General features: G+C 35.6%; 1 long non-coding RNA gene across 1 annotated transcript; it reads left to right on the forward strand.

The window, feature by feature from the left end:
- Positions 1–5687: 5687 nt before the first annotated feature.
- On the forward strand, positions 5688–9811 carry LOC309493974. The gene is made up of 2 exons (XR_014204152.1): positions 5688–5764; positions 9321–9811. It is a non-coding gene; the product is annotated as an uncharacterized lncRNA (long non-coding RNA).

Below are 9811 nucleotides of genomic sequence, written 5' to 3' on the forward strand. Positions count from 1 at the left end.
TCTGCTGCACTGAAAATGAACTGTCTGGGATCTCGTGGTTGTGGCTGCCTAGGCTACTGTACCATGTGAAATGAACAACAACAAGGATATAGCTATATATTAATAAAATAAAGTAAGAATGAATAGGTAAATACAAACAAGGGCAATGTGCCATATCATACCGAGGCCACCGGGATTTCACTTTTCCCGGCTGCTCCCGATGGCCGGTCCGAGACTGCCTTATAATTTAGCACAGACTGTTAATAATAAAAGTTATGGCACTTCGGGTGAAAAATGTTGTCCTGTGTTCCGTCTTTTAAACTTCTCCTCAAACGTGCATGCAGTGTAAATAAAGCAGTTACATCAATGAAATGATAGTAAAGTTAGTCCACGGCCACACCCCCGTGCTAATGGTACCGTCCACGGCGCAAATTACAAGACGAAAAATGGAAAAATAGAAAATCGGTTAGATTTCATTTATTCAAATGTTTGTTTCTGAAGTCACAATTTAGCAAAAGTAAAATTGAAAAAGGGGAGAAAAAGGCAAATATCCATTGATAATGTACTGCAAAAAAAGAAAAAAAGAATGTCTGGTTTCAATTTTGCATTTTTGCATTTGCATTGTATGGTCTGAAAACTGAATTGTGAAGCGTTACACGGACCGTTTTCTCGTTTTTGCTATTCCATTTCAAATTGAAAAACAAACTATCAAAAAGTACACCGACCTTTATTCATGCTGCAATGCATGATGTGAGCCATGGATGCGTTTGATTGGTGGCTCCCATCATGCACTGCAAGATGAAGCGTTTGTGTGATTGTCAGGTCCGTGTACTTTTTCGTTCATTCATTATTCTATTTCGGAATGAAAGATGAAATTTAAAAAAGGGTGCAGCTTGGTTTTTGGTTTAAAAGAAAAAAAGCAGAAATGGCTGTATTTTGTTTTCCAAATGTATTGTTGTCATCAAATAATGTATTAGAAAATTGGACGACCATTTCCGATCGTTTTTTAATTTTGAATATTTATTTGTACGTTTTTTGTATTTCATTTGACTGATCCTATCTTTACCCGGAAGTAAATTCCACCGTCATCCGAAGTAACGTTACACATGCGAAGCAGTAAATGACCAATTACACAGTCGTAAGCATTCATATCCATGATGGTGGATCATATTCATTATATGCTGTTTAAAGGACCAAAACGGGTCAGCCTTCGAGAAGAGGACATGACCATCAATAAAATTGGATCGATTTTCCAGGTAAGTTTAGAATACGTTTTCTGTTGCACAGATTCTCTGACCGAGCCCGCCTGGTATTTCCCGCCACTATCCTCGGGCTGGGCCCTTAATCTAGAGATGTGCACTAATAAATTGTTATTCATGTGTTGCAGAAAAGCAACAAGAACAGCTAAAACAAAATAGAAACGATTTACAGGCCAGAGTTTCTATTTGTAACATGTTTGCAGCGTTGACCGATGTAGCCAATCACAGACATATGTGTTGATTTCTTAAACACAATGGACAATCAGAAGCGTTTAAGATGGACTCCATGATTGTACAAGAGAAAATATATGATTGAACAACATTTTATACCACTTCATAAATTGTGCTATAAATGGAATGTGGAGAATCATGTTGTTTCCAAATCTCCCAGCCTTCTCGGTCATTCATGTGCCACAAAAACTAAGACAGACAGATATGTTGATGATAAGAAGAGCTCTGTTGTTAATCCTCTGGGCTTCTTCGGGCAGAAATGACAAAAAACTTTTACGTTTTGAATTTTTTGATTTATCGGAGGGGGATGAAACTTGGTGACTTTTGTTGTCTCACCTATGTGTTAAAGGGTCGTAACAAAATAGTCACACTTAGCTTCCTCCTGGTCAAAAATGACCGAAGCCTTAAAATAAAATAAAAATTCAGGAAAACCAATGAAATATATTTTTGTTCAATATTATTTTGTGATTCTTATTTAGAATTTTTAAAGGTTTATATGTTATTATGCAATAGTTGTGAATTTTTTATTATCTATTTTGTCCCATTAGAATTAATATATTTTTATAATTTTTTGAAAAAAAAAATCTTTCTATAAATGCAACATAGCACATAAATATAGGGTGAGGTGCTCTAAAAAATTGTTTTTGAAATGAGGATAGTGCTGTCTAGTGGCGGTAAACAGTAATTGTCATGTCATGTGACTGCCACTAAGGTCATTTCTTAGTGAAATGACCTCATTTCAAAAACAATAATATACATTTATTATAGCCTAATATAGCCTATATATTTTTTTAAATGCAAAATTTTTTTTATATGTTTAAATGTATATCTAAATAAAAAAATATATAAAAGATGAAGAAATCATGTCAAAAAAAAACTAAAAACAATGGGAATCAAAAAGCCTCTGTGTATTTCTATGGGAAGCCTAGTGGCAGTCACATGACTTTACAGAAACAATTACTGTTTACCGCCACCAGATGGCGCGATCCTCATTTCAAAAAAATGAAAGCCCCTCACCCTGTTTTTAAGTGCTATGTTGCATTTATTGAAATAAATAAAATTATAAAAAATATATATACTGATTCTAATGGTATAAAATAGCTAATAAAAAATGCATAACTTTTGCATAATAACTTATAAACCTTTAAAAATTCTAAAAAATATTCAAAAAATATTATTAAACAAAAATATATTTAATTGTTTTTTTTTTCTTTTATTGTAAGGCTTCATCCGTTTTTGACCAGGAGGAAGCTAAGTGTGACCCATTTACGAAGAAGCCCATAGGGTTAAAGGGGGGTTGGGTATTTTGGACATCGGACCTCATTTTCAATCAGTGGAGACAGTTTAAAAAAAAATTCATCCAGTCCTTACATTTGAATAGTACTCTGATGATGATTATGTTTTAGGAGTCACCACCGACTGTGTTCTTGACTGATGCCTCCAACATGGCGGTGTTCCCCTCAGACAATGAATATTTCAGCACTATAGATTTGGTGCCCCGAGCACAATATGAGGTGCATGGGGCACCCTCTGAAGCCCTGCAACTATCACCCCAACCCCAACAGCGCTTTGCATTTGCTCGTCAAGGTGCTAGTGCCACCACTTCAACCGCAACAGCAGGCCTACCCCCAAGGGCCACACAGTCAAAATCATATCAGAGGTATGTAGAGTTACATTTGCTGGTTAGGCAGAGGTGGAGATTCCAGGGGTCAGAAAGTAAAAGTCCTGCCATATATTTATTCCACCCATGAACTCACACAGCAAAAACTCTAGTGTTAAATGAACTCTCCTGGGAGTTTATTTGGCTCCAGACTCAAGAGTGTTAAAGTTAATGAGATAATTTAGTGATTGATTGAGTGATGATTGACCATTATTGAAGACACCTGATGTTAACAAGCAGAATCACTGAAGGAGAAAAATCACAATTTTAGACACCGTTATGGAGATTAGTGTTCGATTTAGTTGGGCAGTTGACCTTCAAATGATTATCTTTAGATTTTGTTTGGCTATTGATCTGAGTTATTACAGCCAGATGATCAAAAAGATAAGTTGATCAGGTGGTGTTGGTTATATTTGAACATAATCATAATTTGATCTGAATCACTGAACTCAATCAGAGCCTAATCTCTGACTTAAATGTATATCGGTCATTACAACATCACAGTAATTCTACAGATTAAGTTCCAGATTTTTCAATATAATTCAAATTATTTCTTAAAAGTTGTTCTGATAAAGAAAAAGAAAATCTTTCTTTAAGGCACACACAGACATCAAGATTCAGTGTATGAATCTCAACAATGGTGACAAAAAGAATATTCAATTAGGAAAACAAGACAATTCAGATCATAATTTATTCATACCGCAATGCATGATGGGAGCCATGGATGAGTTTTGATTGGTGGCACCCAGAATGCACTGCAACATGCTTTATTATTGTCACCATTGTTGAGATTCATACACTGAATCTTGATGTCTGTGTGTGCCTTAAAGAAAGGTTTTCTTTTTCTTTATCAGAACAACTTTTAAGAAATAATTTGAATTATATTGAAAAATCTGGAACTTAATCTGTAGAATTACTGTGATGTTGTAATGACCGATATACATTTAAGTCAGAGATTAGGCTCTAATTGAGTTCAGTGATTCAGATCAAATTATGATTATGTTCAAATATAACCAACACCACCTGATCACCTTTTCTTTTTGATCATCTGGCTGTAATAACTCAGATCAATAGCCAAGCAAAATCTAAAGATAATCATTTGAAGGTCAACTGCCCAACTAAATCGAACACTAATCTCCATAACGGTGTCTAAAATTGTGATTTTTCTCCTTCAGTGATTCTGCTTGTTAACATCAGGTGTCTTCAATAATGCTCAATCATCACTCAATCAATCACTAAATTATCTCATTAACTTTAACACTCTTGAGTCTGGAGCCGAATAAACTCCCAGGAGAGTTCATTTAACACTAGAGTTTTTGCTGTGTGAGTTCATGGGTGGAATAAATATATGGCAGGACTTTTACTTTCTGACCCCTGGAATCTCCACCTCTGTGGTTAGGTAAAACTGAATAATTTCATTGTTTTTTTGGGGGATATGTATTGTTCATTTTAAATTTGATGACAGCAACATGTCTCAGAAAAGTTGGGGCAGGAAAAGTTGAGTAATGCGTAATACAACACCAGAAAGGACCTGTTACACCTAATTATGGTAACTGGCGAAAGACAATTATGTGCTAAAGAGCATCCATTCCTGCTCAATACAGGATTTTTTTGTCTGCCCTAGAATCCAGTGTTAATAACTGGCCATTTTAGATAAATGAAGAAGCCTTCCCTAAAATGTCCATGCTATGCACCCCCATACCATTTTATATGCAGACTTTTTAACTGAGCACTTATAGAAAGCTAGATGGTCCCAGAACACAAAAGGTTAATTATTTTCAAAAAGTGACACATTTTGATTACTCTAAACACTCAAAACACAGATACTACTTCCTGCTCAGCTACTGTTCGGACGCTCTTGCTTACAGCTCCGCGCTTTGCTCTATCGCTTTTATATTTTATCTTCTATACTTTTATAATTTTAGCTCCTTTTATCACCTAACTTTAACTTCAAACTTCAAGTAATTCTACAGATTAAGTTCCAGATTTTTCAATATAATTCAAATTATTTCTTAAAAGTTGTTCTGATAAAGAAAAAGAAAATCTTTCTTTAAGGCACACACAGACATCAAGATTCAGTGTATGAATCAGTGTACGAACAGTGCTCAAACGACAAAGTTTGGATTACTACAAAAACGCAGAATTCTTCTACCCGACCAGCTTACATTCCGGGGAAAGGAAAACACAACTGCCTACAAGGATAAGAGAGAAAATGCCTCTTCTGGAATCTACCTGCTGCACTAACTGCCACAGACTTTTACAAAGGATTGCAGTTCTTGAAACAAAGTTATTTACGGGAACACCAAACCAGACGGAACACACAACAGAGCTTCGTCATGGACACCCTCAGCATATAGCCGGTGAGTCCCATGAAACTAGTGCTCCTCGACAGGTAGAGAAACAAGCCGATCGACTTACAAATCGATGGCACAAACAGGGAGCGAGACCCAAAGGCACTCGAGACATCAGATTGTCACGAGCCCCACATATTGCCGCAGTAGCATCCTCTACCCCAGATACAGCTCTGACAAGGACTGCAAACACTGGTCTCCTACCAACACCTACACAGCAAAAACCCCAGTGTTAAATCAACACTGCTCAGAGCACATATGGTCCCACTCTACAGAGTGTTAAAGTAACACTGAAGCAGTGTTGAAGTTAACCCTCTGAGGTCTGAGGGGTTTTTGGGGTCCTTGAGATGTTCTGACATGCCCTGACATTTGTGCTTTTTTCAGTTGCTTATAAACATATTAATGGCAAAGGTATAATTACACTCTATTTAGCACAAACAGGGCTACCATAATATGTGAGCAACATGCATGTACATGTTTGTATTTTTGAGAGAATAATGTTTATGCATGGTTATTGAAAAAACTAAAAACTAAAGTTTCTGAAATAAGGCCACAAAACACATACTAAATACGTGTCAATAAGACTTTTGACTAATTGATGTCTTTGCCTAGAGTTTTTTCTTCAAAATGATGTGAAAATCATCCTGCCCTTATCATTCACATAACACAATACATTGATTTAAATCTTGTAAAACACTTTTTGTTTGTAAAGGCAATATGCGCAAGGGGCGTCAACCATTCAACAGCATCATGCATATGTAGTGGTTCACACCTCAGGAGACAATGGGGCCCGCATACTTAATGAGCCATTCATTCAGGTGTGTCACCTATAGCCACAAGAAAGAATGCAAGAGCAATATATATACAGTATATATATATATATATATATTCTACCAAATTGGTTCACAGTTGGAAGCATGTCAATTTTTTTTTTTTTTACAAATTTTGCTTGCAAATTGTATAATATCCAAGGAAAACATGTCTATTAATTGTGCAGTTAATTCTCATACTGTATTTTCAGTTTTGGAATATGTATCCTCTCCCCAAATTTGTCAATAATAAAACACAATAAAAATTATTTAAAGAAAATGCTTATATTTACCTTTTAAAATTTGTTTACATCTACCTTGTAAATATATATTTTTTTATTAAAAAGGTTACAATTACAACAACAATTGAAGTGTAATCTTTCTTTGTAAAAACTAAAGTATACATTTTATCATACATATTTCAAACTTCGAATATAGCCTACATTGACAAAACATACTATATTTAACATATTAGCAAAAATTGGCAAACAAAAGCTTATTTGAGGTGGCAGATATTTTACAGTAAAAATGTGTAATCTATCCAAAACTAATCAACGAAATGTTGTCTTTCATATGTCTGTAACATAGGTCTTTCGTTTTTATTATAAGGAATATAAATGTTAATTTGCAGTTTAATACGTTGCTTATACAAATACATTTTATTTCAACATATTTCAATCGATTTTACTCAGTATAGCAAAATAGTTTGCTAAAAGCAGATCATTTATTCACACACAGAAACGCAATTCAAATTTAAACCGTCTTTTTGCGAGTTGTGGTAAACAGCGCATCTCTGCGTTCATTCATTTACACAGAAACGCGATTTACTTGAGAATGAAAAAAAAAAACTTACTACATTATTCCATCCGTTGCTCCTCGAAATACCAGCACTTCTGAGGTAAGTTTTCCATTATTATTATTCCTCACAGCGCTGCGAGACAGTGTAGACGACTACACTTATCTGAATAAACTTGATGTGTTTTCTCGAGCTGATATGTGGGCGTTCACAGTTTGTATGGGATCGTCTCAGTCATTTGCGTTTGAATAGCGCGCGCTCTCCGTGGGCGGGGCCGATTATAATGAGATGAGATGAGCTCGACTGGAATCGCTCTCTTTTAATACAGATTTCACAAGATGAGGATATTTGTTTTTTATATAAATTACTTCATTTAAAAGACGAGAATTCAAGCTTCATGCCTGTGTCTTTGTATGCCTGTTTGACTGAGTATTCGCTCAGTTATTGTTCATTTTCGGACGCGTTTCAGAATGGACTTCACTGGCAGAGAGAAGGCAGAACTCGCTTCGTGTTTATTTTTCTTTATTTGGCAAAAAGCACAACACTTTGTTTTTATTGTGAGTATACACAAAAATAATACACATTTAACAGAATCGATTGATGTATGAAACTCCTATGGAAAATCAAAGTCAACAGAGTATTTATGAGTTTCTTTTACATTGATAAAAAAAAAGCGAGCTGGTATCGCCGGCGATACCGTAGACCTCAGGGGGTTAATGAGGTAATTAACCCACTAAGCAAAATGATGTCCAAAACACGTCTTTTCAACGTCTTTGTCACAAAAGTCGGACGTTGAAAAGACGTCCACTGAGGAGCCAGAATGAAAGTTTTTATGACGTCTTTTTTTGACGTGTTCTGCACGTCCGATATAGACGTTCATCGAACCTTCGTACAAGCTTAAAACTAGTTCAGATGTGGCCATTGTGGACATATTTTCAGCATCATTTATGGTCTCATTTATACATAATTACTTTGACTATTGCTGTCAGATGATCTTAGTGAGAATTAACAGAGGTTTAGATGTTGATATTTGTTTAAATTTGAAGTGTCACCATTGTGGTGATCAATGTTTGCTTTAGTTGGGCTCTTGGTCCCCGTCCCTTTTACTTTAACTTTTATTTGACTGCTTTAACTGTGTGTTTGTAAAACACAATTGTTGTGGCAGAGAAAGCCATTAATAAGTAAGATCAGCTGTTTTCAGCTTATTGATGATCATGAAATCATTACAAAACAAGCATCTAATGTTGTCAGATGCCTTGGCATTCATAACCACCGACCTTGTGGGACTGCAATATTGGTGCCTAAAGCATTAAAATGATCACTTATTTGAAGGTGTATAAAAAGCATGTGCACATGATGTTTTGAGCAAGTGTATCACATAGTCACACACAGAGATCAAGATTTTGGATATGAATCACAACAACGGTGACAATCAAAACAAAAAAGCTTGGGAATTAAGGACGAGTTTTGTACTATGAAAGCTACCCATCATGCATTGCAGCATGAAGCTTTTTTTTTTGGTCACCACTGTTGTGAATATATGCAAAATCTTGATGTCTGTGTGTGACTATATGATACATTTGCTCAAAACATCATGTGCACATGCTTTTTATACACCTTCAAATAAGTGATAATTTTAAGCTTTTGGCACCAATAATGCAGTTCCACAAGGTTGGTGGTTATGAACGCCAAATATAAACACAAAACTTTAAACACAATATTAGATGCCCATTTTGTAATGATTATGTCATCATCAACATTGAGCTGATAACACCTCATACTTGTTCTAGGCTTTCTTTGCCACAACAATTGTGTTACACAAACACACTGTCACAGCAGCCAAAGAAAAATTAAAGTAAAAACAAAGGGGACCAAGAGCCCAACTAAAGCAAACACTGATCACCACAATGGTGACACTTCAAATTAAACAAATATCAACGTCTAAACCTCTGTTAATTCTCACTAAGAGCATCTGACAGCAATAGTCAAAGTAATTATGTCTAAATGAGACCATAAATGATGCTGAAAATATCCACAATGGCCACATCTGAACTAGTTTTAACCTTGTACGAAGGTTCGATGAACATCTAGATATCGAACGTGCAGAACACGTCAAAAAAAGACGTCATAAAAACTTTCATTCTGGCTCCTCAGTGGACGTCTTTTCAACGTCCGACTTTTGTGACAAAGACGTTGAAAAGACGTGCTTTGGACATCATTTTGCTTAGTGGGAAGTTAACACTGAAGCAGTGTTGAAGTTAATGAGGTAATTAAGTGATTAATTAAGTGATGATTGGCCATTAGTGGTGACACCTGATGTTAATAACCAGAATCATTGAAGGAAAGAGAAACAAGAACAGAAAAAAGAGAAACACAAGAACTACTGACGTCAAGCCATTATTGCACTTATTATTTTACCAGTTTGACTTTATTTCTGTCATACATCTACACACAGTCTTATTTAGATTTAACAGAAGTTTAGATGGTAATGTTTTATGGAATGTTTCGTTTCATGTCACCATTATGGTGGTCAGTGTTTGCTTTAGTTGGTCTCTTGACCCTTTACTATTTAACATTAATATTTCTCTGGCTGCTTCAACTCTGTGTTTATAAAGCATATGTGTTGAGGCAAGAGAAACTGTGACTTTGGCTGTGTTTCCTGAAAGCATTGCAAGCCTAATTTGATCATACAGACCATTTGTTGCAGTTGGTCTGCAATCAAGTAA

This window comes from Leuciscus leuciscus, assembly GCF_965113295.1.
Source record: "Leuciscus leuciscus genome assembly, chromosome: 3".
Classification (NCBI taxonomy): Eukaryota; Metazoa; Chordata; class Actinopteri; order Cypriniformes; family Leuciscidae; genus Leuciscus; species Leuciscus leuciscus.